The 27,762-nt window shown below is 42.3% G+C and overlaps 1 protein-coding gene across 1 annotated transcript in view; it reads right to left on the bottom strand.

Annotated features, from left to right (window-relative positions):
* Positions 1-27,341, bottom strand: part of RAB7A (RAB7A, member RAS oncogene family) — a 70,613-nt gene extending 43,272 nt beyond the window's left edge. Inside the window, exon 1 of the mRNA XM_058725808.1 lies at positions 27,121-27,341. The gene's annotated coding sequence lies outside the window, so the exon portion shown is untranslated. The remainder of the gene's footprint in view (positions 1-27,120) is intronic.
* Between the last annotated feature and the right edge of the window lie 421 nt (positions 27,342-27,762).

Raw genomic sequence — 27,762 nt, 5'->3', positions numbered from 1 at the left:
TTATGAATAGAAGTGGCAGCAGTGGGCATCCTTGCCTTGTTCCTGATCTAAGAGGAAATGGTATCAGCCTTTCACCATTATCATGGTCACTGAGTGCTTTTCATATATGGCTTTTATTATGTTGGAAGTAATTGCCTTTTATTCCTAGTGTTCTGAGTCATGAAAAGCTGAATTTTGTCAAAGCTTTTTTTTTTTTTTTTTAACATCAAATGAGATGATGTTTTGTTTTTGTTGTTGCTGTTCCTTTTACTCCGTTAATGTGGTGTACAAGTACCGTATACGGTATACACTGATCACTTTTTCAATGTGAAATCATCCTAGCATCCCAGGAACAAATCCTACTTGTTCATGACAAATAATCCTTTTAATATGCTGGGAAATTTTATTTGCTGGTATCCGTTCAGGAGTTTTTCAATCACTGTAGTTTTCCTTTTTCTGTAGTGTTTGCCTGGCTTCAGTATCAGAGCAATGCTGCCCTCATTGAAGGAGTTAGTAAGTGTTCCCCCTCTGATTTCTGGGAAGAATCTGAGGATCAGTATTAGTTCTTTAAATGCATTCACCAGAGAAGACATCAGGTCCAGGGCTTCTCTTTGTTGGGAGGTTCTGGACAACTGATTTCATTTCGTTACTTGACAACAAGTGTAATTTTTTATGGAGTCAGTTTTGGTAGTTTACATTCCTAGAAATTATTAATTTCATCCAGATATTGAATCTGTTGGTGTATAGGTGTTTATACAACTCTCTTATAATCCATTTTTTTCTGTAGAATTGGTAGTAACATCCCCACAAAGTTCATTTCTGACTTTAAGTGACATGAACTTTTTCCCCCCTTAGTCAATCTAGCTAAAAGTTTGTCTGCTCTAATCTTTACAATTTCCTTTCCTTCTACTGGCTTTGGCTTTGGTTGGTTCTTTTTTTTTCCAGTTCCTTAGGAAATAAAGTTAGGTTGTTGACTGGAGAGGTTTCTTCTTTTTCACAGCCATATATTTCCCCCTTAGTCTGCTTTGCTGTGTCCCAAAGTTCTGGTGTACTGACTTTTCATTTAATTAACCTGAGTATTTAAAAATTTCCCTTGTGATTTCATCTTTGGCCCATTAGTTAAGAGTGTGTTGTTTAATACCCATAAATCTGTGAATTTTCCAGTTTTCCTCCTGTGACTGATTTCCTTTTTTTTTTTTTAAAGTAGGCTTTGCACCCAGCATGGAACCCAATGTGGGGCATGAACTCACAACTCTGAGATCAAGACCCGAATTGAGATCAAAAGTCAGATGCTTAACTGACTGAACTACCCAGGTGCCATATCCTGTGACTGATTTCTAACTTTATCTCAATATTGTGGTCAGAAAAGACATTTTATATGATATCTACCTTGCAAAATCTACTGAGACTTAAACTGTGGTCTAACAGCAGGTGTGTCTTGGAGAAGGTCCCATAGGCACTTGAGAAGAACTTGTGCTGTTGTTGGGTGGGGTCCCGTCTCTTAGATCTGGTTGGGTTATTGTTATTCAAGTTGTCTATTTCCTCACTTACTTTCTCTCTGGTTCTACCCACTCTCCAATATCATTGTAAAATTGTCTATTTCTCCCTTCAGTCCTGTCAGTTTTGGATTCATATAATTTGATGGCCTGTCATCAGGCATGTAAATGTTTATCATTATTTTATCTTCTTCCTGTACTGAACATTTTATTAACATATGTCTTTCTTTGTCTCTTATAACTTTTTTCATTTAAAATCTATCTTGGGGCGCCTGGGTGGCTCAGTCGGTTAAGCGGCCGACTTCGGCTCAGGTCATGATCTTGCAGTCCGTGAGTTCGAGCCCCGCGTCGGGCTCTGGGCTGACAGCTCAGAGCCTGGAGCCTGTTTCCACTTCTGTGTCTCCCTCTCTCTGACCCTCCCCCACTCATGCTCTGTCTCTCTCTGTCTCAAAAATAAATAAACGTTAAAGAAAAATTAAAATAAAATAAAATAAAATAAAATAAAATAAAATAAAATAAAATAAAATCTATCTTGACTCATACCAGTACAGCCATTTCAGCTCTCTTTCAGTTACATAAATTTGCATGGATTATCTTTTTCCATTCTTCCACATTCAAATTTTTTGTGTCTCTGGATCTAAATTGAGTCTCTTGTACACAGCAAATAGTTGGATCACGTTTTTTTCTATTCAATCTGCCCATCTGCTTTACACGGAGGGTTTAATGGATTTTCATTTAAAGTAATTACTGGGGCGGCTGGGTGGCTCAGTCAGTTGAGCGACTGACTTCAGCTCAGGTCATGATCTCATGGTGAGTTCGAGCCCCGCATTGGACTCTATGCTGACAGCTCAGAGCCTGGAACCTGCTTCAGATTCTGTGTCTCCCTCTCTCTCTGCCCCTGCCCTGCTCACACTCTGTGTCTCTCTCTCTCAAAAATAAATATTTTAAAAAATATTTAAAAAAATAAATTACTGACAAGGAAGGATTTATTTCTGTGACTTTGGTGTTTGTGTTCTATGCATCTTAGAGCTTTTTTGTCATTCTGCATGACTGTCTTCTATGTTTAGTTGATTTTTCGTAGTGAAATATTTAATTACCTTTTCATTTCCTTTTGTGTGTATTCTATAGCTATTTTCTTTGTCATTACCCCTAGATTACATTTAACATCCTAAAGTTATAACACTTTTATGTGCACTTATACCAGCTTTAGTAACACAAAACCTCAGCTCCTTTACAGCTCTGACCCAACCCCCTTTCAGTTACAGATGTCACATCTTTATGTACTATGCATCCAAAAACATATTAATTTTAAAAACTATATTAGTCTCTTGGAGTACCTGTGCAGTTTAGTTGGTTAAGCGTCCAATTCTTGATTTCACATCAGGTCATAATCTCATGGTTCATGAGATCAAGTTCCACATTGGGCTCTACGGTGACAGTGCAGAGCCTGCTTGGTCTTCTCTCCCCACCCCCATCCCCGCATCTCTCTGCCCCTCCCCCTGCCCGCGCACTCACTCTCTCTCAAAATAAATAAATATTAAAATATATATATACATACACACACACACACACACACACACACACAGGGGCACCTGGGTGACTCGGTCAGTTGAGCATCAAACTTTGGCTCGGAGCATGATCTCACAGCTCTTGAGTTCAAGCCCCATGTCAGCTCTGTGTTGACAGCTCAGACACAGCCTGTCAGATTCTGTGTCTCCCTCTCTCTGCCCCTCTCAAAAATAAACACTAAAAATTTTTTTTAAATATATACATATATAGTCTCTTAAATTACAAAGAAAACAAAAGGCGGAGCTATAAACCCAAGCTACAATAGTGCTAGCTTTTATAATTTTCCAGGTATTTACTTTTACCAGAAATCCTTATTCATTTATAAGGTTTTGAGTTACTGTCTAGTGTCCTTTCTTTTCAAAGGTGAAGGACTCCCTTCATGTAGGCCAGGTATAGGGGTAATGGTCTGTCTACTTTGCTTTATCTGGGAATCTCTTAATCTCTTCCTCATTTTTGAAGGTCAGTTTTACCAGATACAGGATGCTTGGTTGACAGCTTCTTCTCTTCAACACTTTGAACACATCAACCTATGCCTTCTGGCCTCCAAGGTTTCTCATTAGAAATCTACTCATAATCACATTGGTGAAAATAAGATGAAAGAAAGCTATCTTCCTCTCAACGCTACAGATGTTAATAACGTACCTTATTGCGTCTTATGCCACAAAACCCTTTCCTATAGTATTGTAATGCAAACATAGTTGTAGCCTCATTTTAACACCAATCAGAGCTTAAGCAAAAGGAAACAAAGATTTCAGGTATAAACACTGAGGTGTTCAAAGCCAAAAATTATTACAGATTTCCAAACTAGAAAGGAAAAACCCACTGAAGCACCCCAGATTTTAATTTTCTTTTTTTTTTTTAAATGTTTATTTATTTTTGAGACAGACAGAGCATGAGCGGGGGAGGGGCAGAGAGAGAGAGGGAGACACAGAATCCAAAGCAGCTCCAGGCTCTGAGCTGTCAGCACAGAGCCTGAAGCGGGGCTCGAACTCACAGACCGTGAGATCATGACCTGAGCCGAAGTCGGACACTCAACCGACTGAGCCACCCAGGTGCCCCTAATTTTCAATAAAATAAATATTAGTCTCTAATAACCCACCTAAAGCAAAAAGTTCTTTGGAGTCCCTTTTAAAAAAAAAAGAACAAAAAGTCTTGAGACAAAAAAGTGAGAAAACCACCGTAGATTATCTCTAGCCACTATCAGTCCATGTCTCGCTCTGCACCATTGGTGATGGAATCACAAACACCCCAATCAGCCCCTGGCTGCACCTAGGTTTTTTGGTCCTTATAGCCCAGAAAGCTGATTTCTGGTGACCTGACAGCTTGTCTTCTCCTTTTGAAAAATTTTCCATCTTATTTATTTATTGTCTCCATTCTTTTGTTTTTCCCATTTTTTTCTATTTTCCTTTTTCTTATTTTTCTTTGTTCTATTTTCTTAAATTTTTTTTCATTCTTTTTGTCTTTTCTCATTTTTCTCCTTTTTCTTTTATTAGCATAGTAAGCATAACTACTGTTTTGTATCATTAGTGTTGTTAGTACAACTGGGTTAGGATATCATCATGCAGCAGGGCCTCACGGCCATCTCTGCTAACATACTACCCATATCGACAATTATGAGCTCCTCAAGACCACTGGCCAGGGTAACTTTGCCAAAGTGAGGTTGGCCCAGCACATCTTGACCGGGACAGAGGCGGTGAAGGTCATTAAGAAGAGTGAGCAGAGCTCCTCCAGCCTGCAGGGACTTTGCTGTGAAGCACGCAGCATGGAGGCCTTGAATCATACCAATACTGTAAAGTTATTTGAGGTGAGTGACACTGAGGAAGCACTATTCCTTTTTTAGAGTACATTAGTGGAGGAGACATATTCGGTTATTTATTGGACCATGGCCACATGACAGAAAGGGGCCAGAGGCAAATTCCAGCAGCTAGTATCCACTGTGCAGTACCGCCATCAGAATGGTACAATCCATAGGGACCTGAAGCCAGAGAACCTGCTTTGTGGCATGCAGCTAAATATAAAAATTTCAGACTTTGGCTTTAGCAATCAGTTCACCATTGGCCATAAGTGGAATACCTACTCTAACAGCCCCCCTTATGCTACCCCAGAACTCTTCCTGTGCCAAAAAGTACAACGATCCACCATGGTGGATGTGTGGAGCATAGGAGTCATTCTGGCACCATGGTCACCAGTGTCCCAGCCTTTTGTGGGAGAGGACTTCTGGCAGCTATGGAAGCAGATCCTGAGGGGGCAATACCATATTGCAATATTCTTATCTGTTTAATGTGAAAACCTCTTGAGAAAACTGATGGCCCTCAACCCCAGTGACAGTAGAACGTTAGAAGATATTATGAGGGGGGGCGCCTAGGTGGCGTCTGACTCTTGATTTTAACTCAGGTCATGATCTCATGGTTCATGGGATTGAGCAAGACTCCTCGCTGACAGCATGGGGCCTGCTTAGGACTTTCTCTCTAGCTCTCTCTGTCCCTCCTCTCCCCTGCCCCTGCCCACCCTCTCTCTTTCTCTCTCTCTCTCTACCTCTCCCTCTCAAAAATAAATAAACTTAAAAAGAAAAAAAAAAAAGATAAAATGGCCCATGGATAAATATGGGCCAGGAGGAGAAACTCAGATCTTACACAGAGCTGCCTCATGACAACAAGAACCGCCGGTGTGACCAAGGTGATGATGAACATGAGCTATGGGTGGGACCAGATCCAGGACCCATCAACAGGCTGGATGTATGACAGTGTGATGGCCACCAAAGTGATCCAAGCTCAAGAAATCCAAGGTGGAGGGCCACCCCATCACAGTAAGGCCCTCCCCTTCTGCTGACTCCAACAGCTGCATTCTTTCCCCAACCCAGAAGGTTCAGCAGGTGTCTAACGATGAAGTGAAGAATACCTACAGCAAGCCTGCTATCCCCACCTGGTTCTCCAAGGCAGAGAATCAGTGGCCCGAGGAGGACCAGGAGTCAGGATAAAAGGCCACAGGGCCTTCTCATCCCCTACGCAGGCTGGAGTTGAGGACCACCATCCCCAGCTCAGCCCCCTAGCATTGGTGGGCCTCCTCCTCCACCACCAGTAGCATGGCGCCAGAGGGAACCAACTGTCCTCAAGGTGTGTCATTGAAAGAAAATCTGCTCCAAACCAGACAGCCTGATAGTATGACCCAAGCCTCTGCCTCTGGGGAAGGGAGGCGGGGGCGGGGGGGCAGGTCCTTCAAGTTTATTCTAAGACACTTCTGTTCAGGCTGCCCAGCAAGAATCAGAACAGCAAACAAAACAGAATGAAGCCAATTGAATTTCTCATGGTGGATGGCCAAGGCAGAAATCAAATCAAAGACCGTGGGGAGGTCGAGCTGTGCTCCCTGCATTTTAAACGTAGAGAAAGAAGATGCTGAGCTCCAGGGAGCCTGGCAACACAGTACAGATCAACCAGAGACTGGACACAAAGAGCCGTGGGCAGGAGCAATGTAAGAAGTACATGCTGTGCGTGCAAGACGCTTGGGCAAGAGGAGTTGGTAAGTATTGATAAGGAAGTCTTTACCTCTGTCATATACTATTTGTTTTCTAAATGTCTATTTCTGGTTGTTGTTCATTTCTTCCTTTACTGATATTTTTGTATTTAGTTGAATTTTTAATGTAATTTTTACATACCATTTCAATTCCCTCTTCTTTCCTCTTGTGTATATTTATTATTTTCTTAGTAGTTACGTCAGGGATTACAATTAACATCTTAAACTTATAATAACCTAGTTTAAACAATATCAATTCGTTTCAATAGTATACACTCTGTTCTAATCTCTGTCCTTTCTCTATATTACCAAAGATTACATCTATATACACTGTGTGGCTGTTATGACAAATTTATAACTTTCATGTTATAAATGTAAGAAAAAAGAGAACAAAAAGAGCAAGAATACTGGCTTTTAAATTTGCCCGCATAGTTATCCTTACCAGTGTTATTTCTCCTTATGGCTTTGAGTTAGCATCCAGTGTCTTTTCACTTCATCCTGAAGAACTCCCTCTAGCATCTCCTGTGGGGCAGGCGTCTCAGTAAGGAATACCCTCAACTTTTGTTCATCATTTGGAAATATCTTAATTTCTCCTTCATTCTTAAAGGATAGCTCTGCCAGACACAGAATTCTTAGTTGATAAGATTATTTTTTTTCTTCTTTCAGGACTTCAAAATATGCCATTTTTACTGTCTTCTGGCATCCATGATTTTTCATAAAAAATCAGCTGTTGGGAGCTCCTGGGTGGCTCAGTGGCTTAGACATCCAACTCTTGATCTCAGCTCCAGTCACGATCTCACACTTCATGAGATGCAACCCTTTGTTGGGCTCAACACTGATAGCACAGAGCCTGCTTGGGATTCTTTCCCTCCCTCTCTCTCTGCCCCTCCCCTGCCTCTCTCAAAATAAATAGGGAACATTAAAAAAAAAAAATCTTGAAATAAAAAAAAAATCAGCTGCTAAAATCTTATTTAGAATCTCTTATATATGACAAGTTGATTCTCTTGCTTTCAAGTCCTTGTTGCTTTGAAAGTTCAAGTTACTACTCTACCATAAATGTGCCTTAGTGTAAATCTCCTTTGAGTTTACCCTACTTGGAGTTCATTAACCTTCTTAGATGCGTAGATTCATTAGATTTTGGAAGGTTTGGACCATTATATTTTCAAAAATGTTTTACCCCTCGTATATATTCCCCCTCTGGGGCTCCTGGGAAGTATATTTGGCATGCCTGATGGTGTCCCACAGGTCACTCAGGCTGTGTTACTTTTTGTAATTCTTTTTCCTGTTCCTCAGACTGAATAATTTTGATGGTTTTATCTTCGGCTTGCTGATCTTTTCTTCTGTCTGCTCAAATCTGCTCCTAAACCCTTCTAATAAATTTCATTTCAGTTACTGTACCTTTCTGCTCCACAATTTTTTTCTTTTTATATATTTTTTCTTGATGTTCTCATTTTGTTCAGACATTGTATTCTCTATTTCCTTTAGTTCTTTGTCCATGGTTTCCGTTACCTCTTTGAGTATATTTAACACAGTTAATTTAACGTCTTTGACTTACAATTCCAATGTCTGAGCTTCCTCCGAGATAGTTTCTGTCCAATTCCTTTGTTTCCTGTGAATGGGACGCACTTTTCTGTTTCTTTATGTTTCAGATTTTTGTTGTTGTTGAGAAATGAACATTCTGAGTACTATAATGTGGTATCCTGGAAATCTCACTCTCTTGTTCATCAGGGATTGCTCATTGTTGCTTGCTGAAAGCTGGAACCGTCCATTTGTAAGCACACCACTCACTTATGAAAGATCAGTAGCCTATCCCTGCGTGAAGCACATCTCCATCCAATCAGGTTCCAGAGTTTCAAAACAGTTGATTCTAACCACTCTCTCTAGGTCAATGGCTTTGACTGGTAGAGGAACTGACCTCCAAAGCTTCCCACTCTGTCATTTTGTGTGATATCACTGTGGTCTATAGCCTCAATTTTTTTTAAGTTTATTTTGAGAGAGAGTGAGCAAGCAGGGGAGGGGCAGGGCAGGGGGGAGAGAGAGGATCTCAAGCAGGCTCTATCTGCACTGTCAGCACAGAGCCCAATGCGGGGCTCAAACTCACGACCTGTGAGATCATGACCTGAGCCAAAACCAAGAGCCAGATGCTTAACTGACTGAGCCACCCAGGTGTTCCTATAGTTTTAATTTAAATATCAGTGAACGAGTCCAATTTTTAGTCCTTGACCAAACTCAATCAAGTCCTTGAATCACTGCTAATTCTCTCAGCAGAAAATGCCAGGTACATGCCTATTTTTTGAACAGAAGTATGATTTGTTTTCTAGTTTTGGTAAGGGATCAGAATGAGTCATTCCTTCCCTAAATGTTAGTTCTTCCTTAAATCTTTTGTGACCACAGAAGACCATCACAGGAACAGATTTGACATGCGGCAGAAGACGAACATAATCTAATAGCACAGACTCAAAATATCAAACTAGTGGCTCCTGGGTTTAAGTACTGTTCAAAACATTAGAAGTGAAATGTCGTATTAAGAGGTAGTTGACTGGGAACATGGCACAGAATTCACTTCAGGAGTCATTATTTGGGAATGCAAGCTGGTGCAGCCACTCTGGAAAACAGTATGGAGGTTCCTCAAAAAACTAAAAATAGAACTACCCTACGACCCAGCAATTGCACGACTAGGCATTTATCCACGGGATACAGGTGTGCTGTTTCGAAGGAACACATGCACCCCCATGTTTATAGCAGCACTATCAACAATAGCCAAAGTATGGAAGGAGCCCAAATATCCATCAACAGATGAATGGATAAAGAAGATGTGGTGTATATATATATACAATGGAGTATCACTCGGCAATCAAAAAGAATGATATCTTGCCATTTGCTACTACGTGGATGGAACTGAAGGGTATTATGCTAAGTGAAATTAGTCAGAGAAAGACAAAAAACATACGACTTCACTCATATGAGGACTTTAACAGGTAAAACAGATGAACATAAGGGAAGGGAAACAAAAATAATATAAAAACAGGGAGGGGAAAAAAACAGAAGAGACTCTTAAATATGGAGAACAAACAGAGGGTTACTGGGGGGGGGGGTTATGGGAGGGTAGAGGGGCTAAATGGGTAAGGGGCACTAAGGAATCTACTCCTGAAATCATTGTTGCACTATATGCTAACTAATTTGGATGTAAATATTAAAAAATAAAAAACAAACTGTTGAGTGTGGGGGCACCTGGCTGCCACAGTTGGTAGAGCATCCAGCTCTTGATTTCAGGGTTGTGAGTGCAAGCTCCACACTGGGTGTAGAGATACTTAAAAATAAAATCGTAAAAAAATTAACAACAACAACAAAAAAAGAGTCATTATTCAACCGTCCAGTGCTCTGAAGAAGAGTTAACACTTCTCTGTGCTCAGCACACATTAGGAACTCGAATATTCCTTTGCCTTAATAGAAGCATCTTTCTGGATGCATACATAAGAAAGGATACAAAGAATGCTCCATACAGGTAAAGTACTTAGCTCTCACTCCAAAAACCTTCTCTCTTTAAAACATGCCTTTTTTTGGGGCGCCTGGGTGGCTCAGTTGGTTAAGTGGCCGACTTCGGCTCAGGTCATGATCTCGCGGTCCGTGAGTTCAAGCCCCGCGTTGGGCTCTGTGCTGACAGCCCAGAGCCTGGAGCCTGTTTCAGATTCTGTGTCTCCCTCTCTCTGACCCTCCCCCATTCATGCTCTGTCTCTCTCTGTCTCAAAAATAAAAAATAAATGCTAAAAAAAAAAAACATGCTTTTTTTGAAGTAAGAAATTTCTATCAGTAGGATAAGCTGAGAGTTACAATGGTTGGAGAATTAATGTCCTAACAGTCAGCAATTCCCATCAAACAAATTCTTCCTCTAAAAACAGCCAAACTACATCAACAGTTAACCAGTTAGAGGCTGTAACTATAAATGAGTTCCCCATGAATAGGACATAATCACTGGTTAGGAGCAAAAGGGGAAGTTGAGAACTTCCTTTCAGTATCACCAGAAATGGATACAAGTCAGGGCACCATACCATGCCAGCACTGCCTAGGCATCTTTGGTTAATCCTGTCTTTTCAGGAGCAGTTAGCTCTGTTTCCTCTTTCACCAACTCGGCTATGCTTGCCCAAGCCGACCCCTATCTGCGTAAAGCCTGTCAAATAGGCATTCTTGCTTTTAGAGCCACAGTCACCATCTTAGACCAGGCTTATACACATCATACCCATTCTATACAACTTGTAAATCCTTTCAACCAGAGTAATGTCCCTCATATTTTCTTGTCTTTTCCTTTCAAATACGTAAATATGGATAGATTATCATGACGAGATGTGGTTAATGTGAAAAAGAGAGGTACCAAAAATCTGTTGGCTTTACAGAACATCATAGTGCTTCCTGCCTACGCTCTTGAACGGTAACATACCTGAAAAACACAAAGCCTGCCGCACCTGGAACTACCTGAGCAGCAGTGCATACCACCTGGATTTCTTACTGTATTGCCCCAGTCTTTCCTCATTTTTAAGGCCTACCGTCCTCTCAAATCTATCACCTCAAATCAATCACTGCCAAAAATCTAGACACCTACTTCCAGGTTTGGCCACATGAACATATTTGGAAGGTCATAAGTCCACTTCTCCCCTTTCCTTGATGCATCTCTCTCAGCCAAGAAAATACAAGTGGGGGAAAGAAATCTGCCCCTGCTTCAAAATGCATATTCAAAACACATAAATACACAGGGACAGACTTACATGTATTATGAGTGAACATTCTAAAATGTAGTTAGATTTTTTCTGTGAGAGAGAGCACAAGCAAGCACATGTGCCCAAGCAGGGGAGCAGCAGAGGGAGAGAATCTTAAGCAGGCTCCATGCTGAGCGTGGAGCCTGACATGGGGCTCAATCCCACAACCATGAGATCACGACCCCGGCCTAAATCAAGAGTTGGACACTTAACCAACTGAGCCACCCAGGTGCCCCAGGTTTTCTTTAAGTATGGTACAGAACAAGATAATGTTTCCATTTGTGTTTATTAGGCTGAATCCTATGAAAGTGTCATGTTTGGTCAAAACCAATCAACTTTATAGGGTTCACTATTGTCTCTAAGGTAGGAGGGATTGAGGTATGAAAATATTTGTTTTCAAGGTTTCCTTCTGTACAATTAGATTTATGAAGTGTATCATTACCTCCTCCTCACATCCAAAAACTCAACACCTGTCCAAAAGCCTATCAAATCTTTTTCATACTACATCACCCCCTTTTGTGGGTGGCTCCTCATGTGTCATGCAGTCAAAAAGAAAAATTCCTCCAACACAGGAACTATCTTACTCCTTTGGCATTTCCCTAGCGTAGCACTCGGCACGAAGCACCATTTGGATACTTGCATGCCTGAATAACTACACGTCCACTTCCCCTGTATCACCAGGGGTAGAACTTGTTCCCTACCAGAGCAGTAAGAAGGAGAAAAACCAACTCCCTTCTCAGATTCTGACATGCACTGTTTGATTTTGGCCTGTGAACAACCACAGGTGAAGTTATTCGTTAAATGTGTGTGTACACCACGTGTCTAGGGAGGGGGTACATTCCAAGGCTGGCCAACATGAGCTCCTTCCTCCTCACTCCCCTCTAACCTCCCACCCCCTTCTCAAACTCACAAGTGGAATCTTGCTACTGCCTCATGGCTCCAGTGGGCTAACAGAAATCTGGCCACAAGGTTCCAACCTTCACAGAGACAGCACTCCTTTCTCTCCCCCAAGTAGATCGTGGGTGCTCTATAACTCCAGACGACTTTATGGGCTCAGAGAACCGCAAGCCATAGAAGGCTGCCATTTGCCAGAGTGGTGGCCAGTCATACGTACACAGAATTTCATGTTGACGGCATGCAAAATGATTAGCTATAACTTTAGAAGATAATAAGCAAAGGGAAAAAAGGAAGAACTGGCAGACCCAGTGTACTTTTTTCCTGTAGAAAGGCAATCATTTTTTACCAATTCAGACTAACATTCCTTTAACAACCCTGAAAATAAAGACTGGCCCAATGGTGTGATCTTCATCTGTGAAAATTAATTAACTCCCTCCTTATATATTAGAATTAATTAATAAAAGGAAAAAAACATTTTTAACTCTTGTCAAGTTTGAGACATTCCTATGGAATCTGCTATTACAACCCTCTACCAGGAGTGACAAACAAATCTATTTTGTCCAAGTTAGACAAGAAAAGTTAGTAAAAAATCCATCTAGAATACAGATTATAAGTAACTGTGTATGTTCGAATACTGCAAGAAATGACCACAGAAGACAAAACATGAGGGGGCTCGGTCAGTTAAGCTTCTGACTTGGGCTCAGGTCGTGATCTCAGTTTTTGAGTTCGAGCCCAGCCCTGTGCTGACGGCTCAAGAGCCTGGTGTCTGCTTCGAATTCTGTCTCCCTCTCTCTCCCCCACCTCCCCCTACTAGCACTCTGTCTCAGTCTCTCAAAAATAAATAAACGTTAAAAAAAAAAAATGAAATACATAAAAGCTTCATGAACATAACTTAAAACCTAATACTTGCTTTCCAGTGTCCTTTTTCAATCCTTTACATTCGGCATCTGGATACTAAGATTAAAAGATGTGGGGCACCTGGGTGGCTCAGTTGGTTGAGCGACCGACTTTGGCTCAGGTCATGATCTCACAGTCCGTGGGTTCGAGCCCCGCGTCGGGCTCTGTGCTGACGGCTCAGAGCCTGAAGCCTGCTTCAGATTCTGTGTCTCCCTCTCTCTCTGACCCTCCCCCGTTCATGCTCTGTCTCGCTCTCTCTCTGTCAAAAATAAACACGCTAAAAAAAAATTAAAAAAAAAAAAAAAAAAAGACTAAAAGATGTGTACCACTGCCCTACCAAATCCAAGGCTCACTGGGGGTCAGAAACCAGCAGGTTTTCTACTATTCGTACAGCTATTGCCTTGCACAAGGGTTTGGACGTGGTGGCTGCTCAATGAAACCTACTGGCTACATGAGCCATTATACAGTATTTGTCCCAGATACATAGGGGAGAGAATTTCACTGCTTCCCTCTGTCAGGGCACCTTAGTAAAAGCTTCTTCTAAACTTGATGGATGAAACTGTCCTACAAATTGACTAAGGGACCAAGGGTAGAAAGAGTACCAATTTAATCAGAAGCAAACGTGTTTTGAGCCTAACTTCAACAGAGTTCTATGCAAGATGGAAAACTGCAAACTTATCAAAATGTATTATGAAGCAGAAGCAAATAAGACAGCAGTACTGTCCCAGAGACAAAGAATGGAAAAGTTAAAAAAAGACACATGTAGGTGGGTAATTAGTATGTGATAAAAAGATTTCTAGTCAGTGAGAAAAGGATGACAATATAATGAAATACTGAGACAACGACACATTTAGGAAGATTCTGACATCATATTGCATCATATATAAGAATTCCAGGGGCGCCTGGGTGGCTCAGTTGGTTAAGCGTCCGACTTTGGCTCAGGTCATGATCTCGCGGTTTGTGAGTTCGAGCCCGCCGTCGGGCTCTGTGCTGACAGCTCAGAGCCTGAAGCCTGCTTGGGTTCTGTGTCTCCCTCTCTCTCTGCCCCTCCCCTGCTCATGCTCTGTCTCTCTGTCTCAGAAATAAATAAAACCTTAAGAAAAAAAAAAAAAATGAATTCCAATGCGCTAAATACTAGGGGAAAACATTGTTTTACTGCCCTCAGGATAGGTTGGGCCAACATATAATAATGTAAACTCCCCCACCCCCCCCACACAAATCAACAGTTGACTACAGGAAAGTTTCTTTACTACAAAAACACACAATCAACCAAACCAAGCCATGAGAAACACGGCTGGAATGTTTGCAACATGAAAAAGTGTCAATATTCTTGCTATAGATGAAAAGTTTAGGTTAAAACAAAAACCTGTCTCACTTGGGCTTTATACAAAACAGTCAAATCACAGAAGAAAAATAAATGGTTACTATTTTTTAAAAGTTTAATCTATCATCAATGAAATGGAAATGAGGTATCATTTAAATTTTTCCCACTGAACTGGCAACCATTAAGAAAACTGATGACTGACATAGGCAACTATATAAATAGAATTCTCAAGCTACAAATGTTAAGTACGCAAACTTCTTGAAGGCTGTATGGTAATATATACCAAATTTTAAGTATGAATAACAATTAAGGAAATGATCAAATAAGTGGACAAAGATAAATATAGTCACCAAATTATCCAGGAGGGTGACAGAAACCTATTCACTTGCTTCTGTAATTTAGAAACAAGTTCACTTCAGGAAAATTCTAACCACCTCTATACAGTGAGGTTATTCTTGCTCCTCATAAAGAAGTGAATGAGCAGGGCTCCATGTAGGTGACAGCTTTGAAATTGCTGAAAGGGTACTCAAAGTCATCTTGCCAGTTGGGATATTGCAAAAGCCACTGCAGTATGACCAAGAGCCAAAGAAAGCCAAAATATGAAAGGATCTTGAGGACAGCCAATCCGCTACTCTCATTTTTCAAAAATGGAAACAGAAGCTTAGGAACTCACTTGAGAGTCATCCTGTGGCCCTGCTTAAGGAAGTCTCTGCACCCTACAGCCTCTGGCCTACTGATTTCAAACATGAATTTTTTTTTTTTTTTTTCAGCCAGAGAACACAAGAGAGAGAGAGAGTGTGTGTGTGTGTGTGTGTGTATAAAAAGCCACTTGGAGAATATATTTTTAGTTCTTTCTTTCAAATGCTTAGCTTTGGGGGGGGGGGGGAATGGACATAAATTAGTCTAGGATCTACCCTGAAGCCCCTCTCCTAGAGTAGGTAAGATGCATATATGTGTGTGTCAGACACACACATGAAATACAAGTCACAGGGATTCAAGGAAAGCTAAGAATAGTACAGGCTAAAAATGAAGCTGGTGGTACCTGAGCCAGGCAGGATCCCAACAGATGTAACAGAAATGAAGGGACCTGGCAGGAACCAAGCTGAAAGCAGCAGGGAACAAAGTGTCCTAAGGAAAAGTAAGTAAAACAACTCTCAATAAAGGGTCTGTATCAGAGAAAGCACAAAACCAGGAAGACCAGCTGCAGGCAGTTTGTGGAGGGAAATAACCAAGGGCACTGAAAAAACAAAGGGTTCTGCGGGCAGGGAAAGAATAGGACTTAGGAGTACTTTTAAGACTATGACTATCTGGTAGCACTTTAGGAGAAGGACTGGGGGAGAAGGGGAGTGAGAAATCAGTAAAAAGACATTTAGGGTATCTATAGGATTCCAACACTGAAAATAAGGCAGGCAAGGGAATGCTCACACTTGGCTGTTTCTTTCACACCTACTTCATGCAAAGGGCATTTCAAGACACTTGAGTTGAGATGATCACATTGTTTATTTTTTTAATAAATTTTTTAAAAAATCATTTTTTAGAGAGAAAGAGAGAGAGAACACGTGCGCAGGGGAGGGGCAGAGAGAATCCCAAGCAGGCTCCCCGCTGTGACCTGAGCAGAAGTCCGATGCTTAACTGACTGAGCCACCCAGGCGCCCCTATTATACACCATTTAAAAGAAGTAGATTTCTTAGGATAGAAAGGTGATTTGTGAGTGAGGCAATTTGTTATCCTTTTGGCATTTAAATTACCAGTTGACTGGGGCAAGAATCTATGAGGCAGTCTTTCCCCCAACACCTATTACCTGTTACAGCAAGCCACGATACAACTAGTACTGTTTCCTAAATATTTCCAACTCTGTGCTTTCCAAGCCCACGGCAGAATCCCACTTCTTGGTCTCTGGTGTGGTGTGACTCATTCTGGCCAGTGAGTTGTAAGCAGAAGTGACGTGTCCCTCTGGGCTGGAACATTTAACTTCAGGAGCAAGACCTTCCAATAGTCCTTTTTCACTTTGCCAAGATGCCCAGCAATATTCCATATTGTCGCTGCTCCTTCAGGTGGAGTAGGAATTAGGCAGAGCCCCTGGAAAACTCATGATGCACATGCTGCACAAGCAGAAAATAAACCTGTGTTGCTTTCAACCATTTTGAGGTTATTTATTGCTGCAGAATAACCTAGCCTATTCAGTCTCATTCCGCTGGAAAATTCACTACCTGGAAATTTACATATCAAAAGAGAACAAAGCATCCTTCTTTTTACAAACCCTTGAACAAAACTAAATAAAATTTACATAAGCTCTTCTTCTATATGTTATTTTTCTCACAACTATTAGGGTTAAAGAAACATTTGGCTACTTGGAATATGAAGTGCCAGTTCTAATCCCACTACCTGGGGACTCCATGGTACTGAGCGCATCCTTTCAGGCCATTTCCGTGTCTGCGAAGAGATGGTAATAACTCACATGCTGCTTAGATTGAACTTTGAAGTGAAGCTTAAACAAGGTAACAGTTGAGCTCTGTAAGAGAATAATTATATATACACACTTTGTTCCATGTATCACTCATGAAAAGGGGGAAAAACTAAGGCAAGTTTTACAAAGAAGCAAGTTTCTTGAACAGTATGGTACTGGCACAAGAACAGACACTCAGATCAATGGAACAGAATAGAGAACCCAGAAATGGACCCAGAAATGTATGGCCAACTAATCTTTGACAAAGCAGGAAAGACTATCTATCCACTGGAAGCAAGACAGTCTCTTCAGCAAGTGGTGCTGGGAAAACTGGACAGCAACATGCGGAAAAATGAATTTGGACCACTTTCTTACACAATACACAAAAATAAACTCAAAATGGATGAAAGACTTCAATATAAGACAGGAAGCCATCAAAATCCTCAAGGAGAAAGCAGGCAAAAACCTCTTTGATCTTGGCCTCAGCAACTTCTTACTCAACTGGTCCTCAGAGGCAAGGGAAACAAAAGCAAACATGAACTACTGGGACCTCATCAAAATAAAAAGCTTCTGCACAGCGAAGGAAACAATCAGCAAAACTAAAAGGCAACCTACAGAATGGGGGAAGATATTTGCAAACGACATATCAGATAAAGGGTCAGTATCCAAAATCTAAAAGAACTTATCCAACTCAACACTCCAAAAACAAATAATCCAGTGAAGAAATGGGTAAAAGACAGGAATAGACACTTCTCCAAAGAAGACATCCAGATGGCCAACCGACACATGAAAAAATGCTCAACATCACTCATCATCAGGGAAGTACAAATCAAACCTACAATGAGAGGGGCGCCTGGGTGGCTCAGTCAGTTGGGCGGCCGACTTCGGCTCAGGTCATGATCTCGCTGTCTGTGAGTTCGAGCCCCACGTCGGGCTCTGTGCTGACCGCGCAGAGCCTGGAGCCTGTTTCGGATTCTGTGTTTCCCTCTCTCTCTGACCCTCCCCCATTCATGCTCTGTCTCTCTCTGTCTCAAAAATAAATAAACGTTAAAAACAAAACAAAACAAAACAAAACAAAACAAAAACCCACAATGAGAGACCACCTCACCCCTGTCAGAATGGCTAACATTAACAACTCAGGCAACAACAATGTTGGCAAGGATGCGGAGAAAGAGGATCCCTTTTGCACTGCTGGTGGGAATGCAAACTGGTGCAGCCATTCCAGGAAACAGTATAGAGGTTCCTCAAAAAATTAAAAATAGAACTACCCTACAACCCAGCAATTGCACTATTAGGTATTTATCTAAGGGATACAGGTGTGCTCTTCCAAAGGGGCACATGCACCCCAATGTTTATAGCAGCACTATCAACAATAGCCAAAGTATGGAAAGAGCCCAAATGTCCATCCACGGATGAATGGATAAAGAAAATGAGTATTACTTGGCAATCAAAAAGAATGAAATCTTACCATTTGCAACTACATGGATGGAACTAGAGAATATTATGCTAAGCAAAATTAGAGAAAGACAAATATATGACTTCACTCATATGAGGACTTTAAGAGACAAAACAGATGAACATAAGGGAAAGAAAGAAAAAATAATATAAAAAAGGGAGGGGGACAAAACACAAGAGACTCTTAAATATGGAGAACAAACAGAGGGTTACGGGAGGGGTTGTGGGAAGGGGGATGGGCTAAACGGGTAAGGGCCATTAAGGAATCTACTCCCGAAATCATTGTGGCACTATATGCTAACTAACTTGGATGTAAATTAAAAAAATAAATTGGGGAGCCTAGTTGGCTCAGTAGGTTGAGAGTCTGACTTCAGCTCAGGTCATGATCTCATGGCTCACGTCAGGCTCTGTGCTGACAGCTCAGAGTCTGGAGCCTGCTTCAGATTCTGTGTCTCCCTTTCTCTCAAAAATGAATAAACATTAAAATTTTTTTTAATAAATAAAATTAAAATTAAAAAAGCAAGTTTCTTGAAAAGCAATTCTTGTTAAGAGGACTTGGCAACCCAGCCCAATAGATTCTCCACTATGTTGCGCTCACTGCTCTCGAGCTCTCTAAAGGCAGGTACCAAACCAAGAGCAGAGGCTTTAGTCAGAGACCCGGATGGTAGTGCCTTTTTTTTTTTTTCTTTTTTGGTAAAACAGACTGGAAAGCAGCTAGCTAGTAAAATAGACAGTTACACAGAACCATTTCAATAACTCAAAGCTTTTATAGCAACCCTTGCTTATCTCAGACATTTACCAGTAAAATAGATTGCTCATAAATTGCTAAAAGGAGCCCATAGTGGGCTGGCTGGCTAAAGAGGAAAACCAAACTAACTGCTCCTTCTCCATTCCATCCCTCCAAACCAACTCCTTTTAATCTGTGTTAAATGCACTTCTAAGGAAGCACCTCGTTGAAGGTTTAAACACATTTGTATTTGACTCCTAGCCCCACTAATCTCTCAATGTGTGTTTCTTTAGGTAAATTATAATATTAAAGTCATTCCTTACCCATACCTGGGGTGCCACCTGCCTTACTCAATAGGGTTGTGCCGTTCAAGTGAGAGGATTATGCCCTATCCTAGCATTATCTATTGAAGTATCACTTTGTTAAACATAAACCCTTCAAGAAGGCACTAGAGTGCCTCCCCTCCCCCACTCCATCTGGCCCCCGTACATGTACTCATTCCCAAATTGGAGATAATGCAGTCATTCCATCTGCCTTAGCATTTCCTTACCTCCATTCATTTGCTTATGCCAGTCTCTCCAATTACAATGGGTTTCCCAAGTCTCCCTTCCATACCACAACTCTACCCAGCACCCACCTAACCCAGCCATTTGAACACCTCTAGCATTTTCTTTAAGCTATTTTTATGACTCTCATTTGCCTTGTTTTACAATTATTCCTAAACCTCCAGTGATCTTCATTTTATACTCCCCACAGCTGTCAGCAGTGTTTTCTTACAGCAGACAATAAAAATCTGTCAAATGAACACAAAACACAGTTCAGCATTCAGGAAAGCTCTACATATTAATCACTGGCCCAGAAGCATAACTTACATGCTACAAATAGTAATTTACTGTGCAAAGTTAGAACTGGAAAAAATTTTTTAAGTTTACTGAATATTTCAAGATCCATCCTAGAATAATTTATCTCTGCCCTCAAGGAGTTTAGAGTAGGGGTGGGGGGAAGCAAAGTCATGTAATATCATTCCAACCAAACTAAGGTCTACAGTGGATGTACAAAGCTCAAGATCACTTAGCCAGAAAGCTGTTGGTCAAACACCAATATGTAAATGGTCAGTCAGAACATGTAAACAGACCTATTTCTAGCATGTGTATGATGGAATCCAGTATTTTAAGGACTCAAGTGTCAAAGCAAAGAATTTGAATGAAAGCACAGATGATCCTTTGGGGCCCATTCCACCGGCAGGAATGGATCCAGATCATAAATGCAAAACACTGCTGGTGGGAGTGTAAGCTGGTACAACAATTGGATAATTGACAGTATCTATACCAAAGTGTAACATACTGTTATGGGCTGAACTGTATCCGCCCCAAATTCGTATGTGGAAGTCCTAACCCCCAATACCTCAAAATATGACTATCTTCAGAGACAGGAACTTTAAAGATGTGATTAAGATTAAATGAGGTCATGAGAGTGAGCTCTAATCAATATGACTGATGTCCTTATGAGAAGAGACTAGGACACAGGCACGTGAGGACACAGGACAGCCATCTACAAGCTAAGAGAAGTCTCCAAACAAACAAATCAACCCCGCCAACACAACACAGCATCTTGAGCTTCTAGCTTCGAGAATTATGGCGAAAATTTTTTTTTGTTAAGCCACTCAGTCTGTGGTATTTATTACAGCAGCCTTAGCAAAAGAATACATATACATTTTAAGCCTAAAATTAAGCCTTTCCACTCCTCGGTATTAACCTAATACAAATACGAACACATATTAGTCAGAAAAACATTCTGACCACACAAGAACATTCATACAACATTATTTGTAACAGCCAAAAGTTATAAGCAACCCAAATGCACGTCAATAAATTAATAAATACATCTGGTATACCACACAATGGAACACTTCTGAGCAATAAAAATGGAGTTGAGAACTGCACTCAATACAAAATCTCACAAACAATAATGGATCAAAGAAACCAGACACAGAAGAGTACATAGAGTATAACTCCATTTATATAAAGTCCAATTCGGGCAAAAATCACACCACAGTGCTAAAAATCAGCAGACTCATTACCCAGGGACGAGGGGATGATAATGACTTGAAGGAGGCACAAGGGGGCTTCTAAGTTTACAAAAATCCTCCAACTTGGGGCACCTGAGTCTCTCAGTCGGTTAAGCATCCAACTTCAGCTAAAGTCATGATTTTGTGGTTCGTGAGTTTGATCCCCGCATCGCCCGATGCTTTGCTAAGCGCTCAGAGCCTGGAGCCTGCTTCAGATTCTGTGTCTCCCTCTCTCTCTCTGTCCGTCCCCCGCTTGCGTTCTCTCTCAAAAATAAACATTAAAAAAAAAGCCCAAAAAGTAAATTATTTATATAAATGTCTCCAAGTTCGCTTACTTGTGTACTTTTCTATAAGTATGTTCTGCTTCAACTTCAAAGTTTAGCAGCATATAAAAATGACAAATTACTTAAAAATCAGGGCAACATTTTACTTATCCAGCATCACCATGCCAAATAATTTTATTCTGGAACTGAATCCATCAGGTTCTTCACCTGTTGCCATTAAACATCTGAAAACCACAGCTAGCCTCATGGTCCCCAGCTTCCCATCACAGTGTTTATTAGGAGAAGTCCCATAGGTCAAAGGATTCAAGTGTCCAGTCCCAGTCATAGTTAAATTCTCACACCATATTTTAGTCTATTTCATAAAAGAAAGGTATTAAAGGATGCATTCATAGGAAGAAAACAACCAGCTAACTCTGCGGTCTTCCTCTGGATAGTGAATGGTGGTTTTTTCCTTTTTACTTCTGTATTTCCCGTGTGTGTGTGTGTGTGTGTGTGTGTGTGTGTGTGTGTTTCCTTTAAAAGAACGGATTCATTTAATAACCAGCAAGAGAGAAACATCATTTTATTAAGTTTTTTAAATGCTTTACTTATTTATTTGTTCTTGAGAGCGCGTGCGCAAATGAGGGAGAGAGGCAGAAGGACAGAGAGAGGCAGAGAATCCAAAGCAGGCTCCAGGCTCCAAGCTATCAGTACAGAGCTTGACGCAAGGCTCGAACTCAGCAACTGTGAGATCATGACCTGAGCCGAAGTCACTTAACTGACTGAGCCACCCAGGTGTCCCGAGTAACGTCATTTTAAACAAAAGGTTGTTGGGGGGGTGTCTGGCTGGCTCAGTTGGAAGATCATACAACTCTTGAGATTGGAGTTGTGAGTTTGAGCCCCATGTTGGGTGTAGAGATTACTTAAAAAAAAAAAAAAGTTAAAATAAACAGTAGTGGAAGAAAAACCTTTTTTTAAATGTTTATTATTATTTATTTTGAGACAGAGCACATGCAGGAGCAGGCAAGGGAGGGGCAGAGAGAGAGAGAGAGAGAGAGAGAGAGAGAGAGGGAGAGAGAAACAAAGAGAATCACAAGCAGGCTCTGCGCTATCAGCACAAAACCTGATGCAGGGCTTGATCTTGACCTGAGAGGAAGTCCAGAGTTGGACTGCCCCACACAAGAGCTCCAGACAAATACATTTTTAAAAGGAGTCAAATGCTGAGGGCTTTAAGGCAATCATGTGTAATCAAGAAGGGAGGGTGGTGTATCAGAAAGAGCACGGAGCTATGTGTTTCAGCAGACCTAGATTAGCATTGTCTAGGAGCTGGGCCACCTGAGCACCAGCAGTAGCTCTCTCAGACACAAAAACAGAAAAGGCTATCCTCTCAGCGTACAGAGATGTTCTAAGCACCAAATGAAATCTTATGTAAAAGGTAGGCAACACACAAACACTAAAAAGCATCTATTTAAAGACAAGTATCACGTAGTAACGTTTCTACAAAACGTTAGTACTCTTTAACAACCATCAGCTGGCACAGGTCACAGGATTTCAGAGGGGTTCTTACCCTGTGGGCTGCCCAGATGACCCAGAGTTATCTCTGGGGTCCCCAGATCTCTAAGTGCACAGTGCACAGAGCACTGTTGGTAGACTGACTACCATATGTAAGAGGCACTACTTTTCATAAAGTCTGTGCTGTTACGACTGGGTTTTTTCGGCTCTGTCACGTATTCTCAAATTAACTCGAACTAAGAGTTTATCCATCTGAAATAGACTTTTAATTAAAATTGCATACAAACATTGGAAACCAACAATGTTAACTATTTACCTCCCAACGCAATTTTTAAAGGATTCCGGAACTGGGCTGGGTGACTCCAGGAAAGCCAGTAGCAAGCATAAGCTGTCGTTACTTGAAGAGTCAGGGAGAACAGAGATGCTCCTTCACTGGGTCTGGCAGCAGTCACACAAGCAAGCTCATTTGAGAGCCAAGTGAGGTTACAGGATTCCTAAACTGCCCAGGTCCCCAGACCTCCCTAAACATGCTTCAGATTTACTCTGCCCCTAAAGCAAACAGTCGGAGGCAACCAGGAAATGGACAACAAAATCAGTCAGACTGATCTCCACGGCAGCGATGACATCACCAGACAGCCCGGGAGAGGCTAGAGGTCCCCCGCATTAAGTACTGCATCTTCAGGCAAATGAACGAGGCCAACACTGTATGTCACCACTGGAACCAACTCCCAAGCTTTCTTCCTCCCCCACAGAGATATTCTGCAAGTAGCTATTCTTAAATTTGTTTTTGAAATCACAGCCTGAGTACTAAAATTGAAACTAGTCAGAGGCACTGCTACAAGGCCTGTTCTGATTTCACCCACGACACATCACTTTTACCTTTGATTCACAAATCACACTGACCACAATTACCATGAAAAAGTTTTAAAACATAAATACAAGCTATTTTTCTGTGTTTATGAAAAGTCAGAAAATAGAGGGAAGATGTGAGAGCAAATACTGAAGAGATCAACACATTGAAAATGTTTCTGCAGCAAACTGCAGAGGCACAACCTACGGAGCTATTAGATAGCATTAACAGATAAATGTTTGATAACACATAGGAATGGATGACTGAGAATACAATGGCAACCTTACATGGGAGATAAGAGTCAGCAGAAAACCAGTAGCCGCAAGGTGGGGGGGGAGTGCTAATTTCTAGAGCTTCAGTCTCCTTCAGAGGATGACATCAGTGCCAAGGGAACCACTGTTTAGCCTTACTCAAGAGGATTCCACCTCCTTACTTCCCTGGAAAACCTTGCTTATAACTCCTAGTCCAATATCTTGTCAAATCCTCAGCCATATTTGTTGAATTATATAGATACAGAATTAGGACATTTTATCACAGGCATAATAATGAGAACTATTTATGTCAAATCTCAGAAAGGAACAGTGTATAAGACTACCACATGTGTGTGGTCTGAATTTGCTACACCTTTGCACAGAAAGGCTAATACCAAATATAAGGGCAGAGATGTTATTTGTGTAATTCTCTTTGGAGGTTTATTAAAAGCTAATCAAATAACCAAAACCATTTTTGCTTCACTCGGTGGTGGGGTCAGGAATCGGATGCAAAGCCATACTGTACTATAAAGCAGTGCTTTTTGATGATGGGGTTGGGGGCTTAGGCCTGGTTGGCCCCCCAAAACATAACAAAACAAGCAAATGCCCCAAGTGATTGCTGAGAATCACCTGGAGAGATATACTAACAAAACTATTTTTAGAATGCCTTCTCCTACATTCCACCCTTCTGTTTGTTTACTCATGCAGTTCTACCACAAAGGCAAAACTCACATCTCCTTTGAAAGGGAAGACAGAACAGTTGCAAAAGAAGGGACGGCACAGAGTTTTGTTTAGTATAATACGGACACTGTAACTGGTAAGCACTATATTAAACTTTCTTCATCAGCTAAAGAAAAAAAATCCAGCATGCCAAATGTGCCTTTGCTCAAAGAGCACTGCAACAGCTAACGTTTGCAGTGTCAAATGGCAGTGACCTGAACTCCCTCCAGTGAACAACAACAACAAAATGCCACTAGAGCAAAAGGAGAAACAAGCTTAGTGTTGAAGGTTACTCTTCAAAAAGCATGATCAATTTGAAACTGTAATATTATCTTCTGTACTTTCAAGAGCAAACCATACAAATGCCACTGCAATTAACAAAGCCTTCGAGTTGGCCGGAACACCAGACTGCCTACTATGAACTCACTTGGGAAAAGGTGAGAAACCACTCTTTCCAAAAGCCTCAGGTTCTACCACCAAGCCATTCCACAACAGAACGCCTGACCACAATCACACACCATTTTTAAATTCCTTTAGGACAGGAACCACACCTACCTCTCTGAGTCAATAACCAGTAATGCCTAATACATGCTAGATACTCAAAACATCCGAATGAATGAAAAAGTGCTCATCACTACTCCCTTCTAAACACAGACATTATTTAAGACTTACCACTTAAGTACTACGCACTTACCACTCGCTTAAATACATCAGTTCAGGTATAAAAGTTAAAAAAAAAAAAAAAAAGAAAGAAATTAGAATACAACAGGGTGGTGAGGACTAAGCTTCAGCTTGGACAGTATCTTCAGAAGCACTCACAACTCACCTTCCAGTTCTTAGACTCAAATCTGAGCAAACTCTCCCAAGTCTGAAGACAAACACACTAATAGGAGACTCTATTAATCCGTGGATGAGAAGTCATGCGGCTAATCAGCTGCTTAAGTCACAAGGAAGAGACAAGAGCCTGTTCTTTTGGAATGCAAAGAGAAGATACAGTATTTTCAACAGGAAAGAACCAACTGGCTAAATACTCACACACTAAGGTTTTAAGAAAGGCTGTCCACACGGCAGGATTGCCAGACTTAACTTGTTTGACCAAAGATTTAAGTAACAAAATTCTTCAGACCTCAATCAAGCACTATGTTGGAACCGTAGAGCTTCTCCTTTACAAGCACTACAAACAAGCTGTGTTAAAAGTCACAACCGCATAGAGAACAGCTTACGGTTTATGAGGTAGCACTAAGGCAGCTACCAGAATAGGCTTTCAAACGCATCACTAAAAACAAAGGAGGCAGAGAGAGGCAAATACACCAGACAGCGAAAGATGGATCACAAACTTCAGCAGCATGGGAAGGCAGTACAACCCAGGGACTGATCAGAGTGCTCCGGAGTCTGACCGCCTGGGGTCGAATCTCCCTCCAGAAGTTATTTACGGTGACCTTGGACAAACAAGTTAACCTCTCCGTTCTTTGACAATAATGGTTACTTCAGAGGGCCGTTCCGAGGATTAAACATAATGATCTGTGCAAAGTTCTTGCCCACCTGCCCAAAATACAACACACGCTCAAATGCTTGCTATTATTCTTCTCGATTTTCCACTTTTAAGAACCACTATGCACCAAGGTTCAATTTAATGCGGTAGAAGATCCCCCGACGCGGTGGAATCCCAACACAGCTCGACAGCCAAACACCATCTTCCCCCCCCCCCCCCAGTAAGTTTGAAAACTTCTCTCAGGATTTACAACATACTTAGGACAAAAAGCTCCCTGTCTCCCAGAGCCAAAGGCGTCTCACATGTATACAAGTGCTTGGGGAGAGCCCAGTGCACGTGATCTGACTCACTGCCTTGACTCAGTTGCTGTCAGGGAACCTCTCTCATTAGCAGGGTCGGGCTGTTCAACTGAACACAGATAGGAACGTGGCTCAGCCTTGGGCGCCTGTTAACAAGGCCCGCGCGGTCGGCGGGTCCCGGGCCAGCGTCCCCCGGACAAGTCAGCGGGCGGGGTCGGCTCCGACACACTCCGGCTAGCTACTCCAAGAGCCCCAGCCCAACAGCGCGTCCCGCCGCGGCGCAGGGCCCCCAGTGTCCAGAGGCCGCCCCCCCCCCCGAATCAGGAGACCCTCCCGGGTCTCGGGTCTTGACGCCACCAATAAACAAGGCGTCCGGGACAGCCGGCCCGGGGTCCGCAACCCGGCCAGAGGTCACACCCGGCGACCTCTGACCTCCCCCCGGCCGGGCGCGGTCCGGGCCTGCGCTTGGGCCCTGGGCGACGCGGAGTTTCCCCGCGAGGCCTGCGCTGGGTCCAGAGCCTACCCAAGACACGGACGACGCGAGGCCCAGGCGACCGAGGAGCTGAGGAGGGGGATGGGACCAGGCCACCGGCCGGGCTGGGCCCGCTGCTTACCGCGGCCGCTCCGCTGGGGGCTCCGGGCCGGGCGCGTAGCTAGGGCTCCCACCGAGGAGGAGATGCAAGGGAGGACAGAGGCAGAGAAGTCCAAGTTCCGGTTCCAGAGGACTCCTCGGCACTCCCCAAGCTTTCAACGCCGCCGCTGCCGCCGCCTCAGGCTTTATGGCCAAGACTCCGGCTCCGCTCCCACTTCCGCCACCGCCGCCGCCCCGAGCGGAAGTACCTGTCACGAGACGCCCGACGCCAAGAGTGCGGGGGAGGAGCCCCGCCTCAATCTTCCGTCACGTTCCGGCCGCCTCTGGGCTGAACCTTGATCATGTGGCACGAACATGTCTGCCCCTTAGTGGTTGTCGCCATCTTTGAGGCTCGTACAATGAGCAGGACGGCGCCATGTTGAACCCGCAAACGGATGTCTCAGCCATTCCGTTACCCTGGAATAATGAATGCCAGGGAAGAGAGGACGTGAATAAACTGGCTCTTCCATTAGTGTCCATCTGCAGAAGGCCCTGATCACAACTAAAGAGTCCTACTGTGTGCCCTGAGTTCTTCAGGATTCACAAAGCATGCTGTAGGAACAGGCTTTCTTAGGGAGAAATCTGAGTGTTAAGACGCAAGAGTGTGGTTATCTGACAAACTTAC

This window comes from Neofelis nebulosa, chromosome 4 (assembly GCF_028018385.1).
Source record: "Neofelis nebulosa isolate mNeoNeb1 chromosome 4, mNeoNeb1.pri, whole genome shotgun sequence".
Classification (NCBI taxonomy): Eukaryota; Metazoa; Chordata; class Mammalia; order Carnivora; family Felidae; genus Neofelis; species Neofelis nebulosa.
The sequence above is the reverse complement of the archived record's forward strand: the minus strand, read 5'-3'. Positions and strand labels throughout refer to the sequence as shown.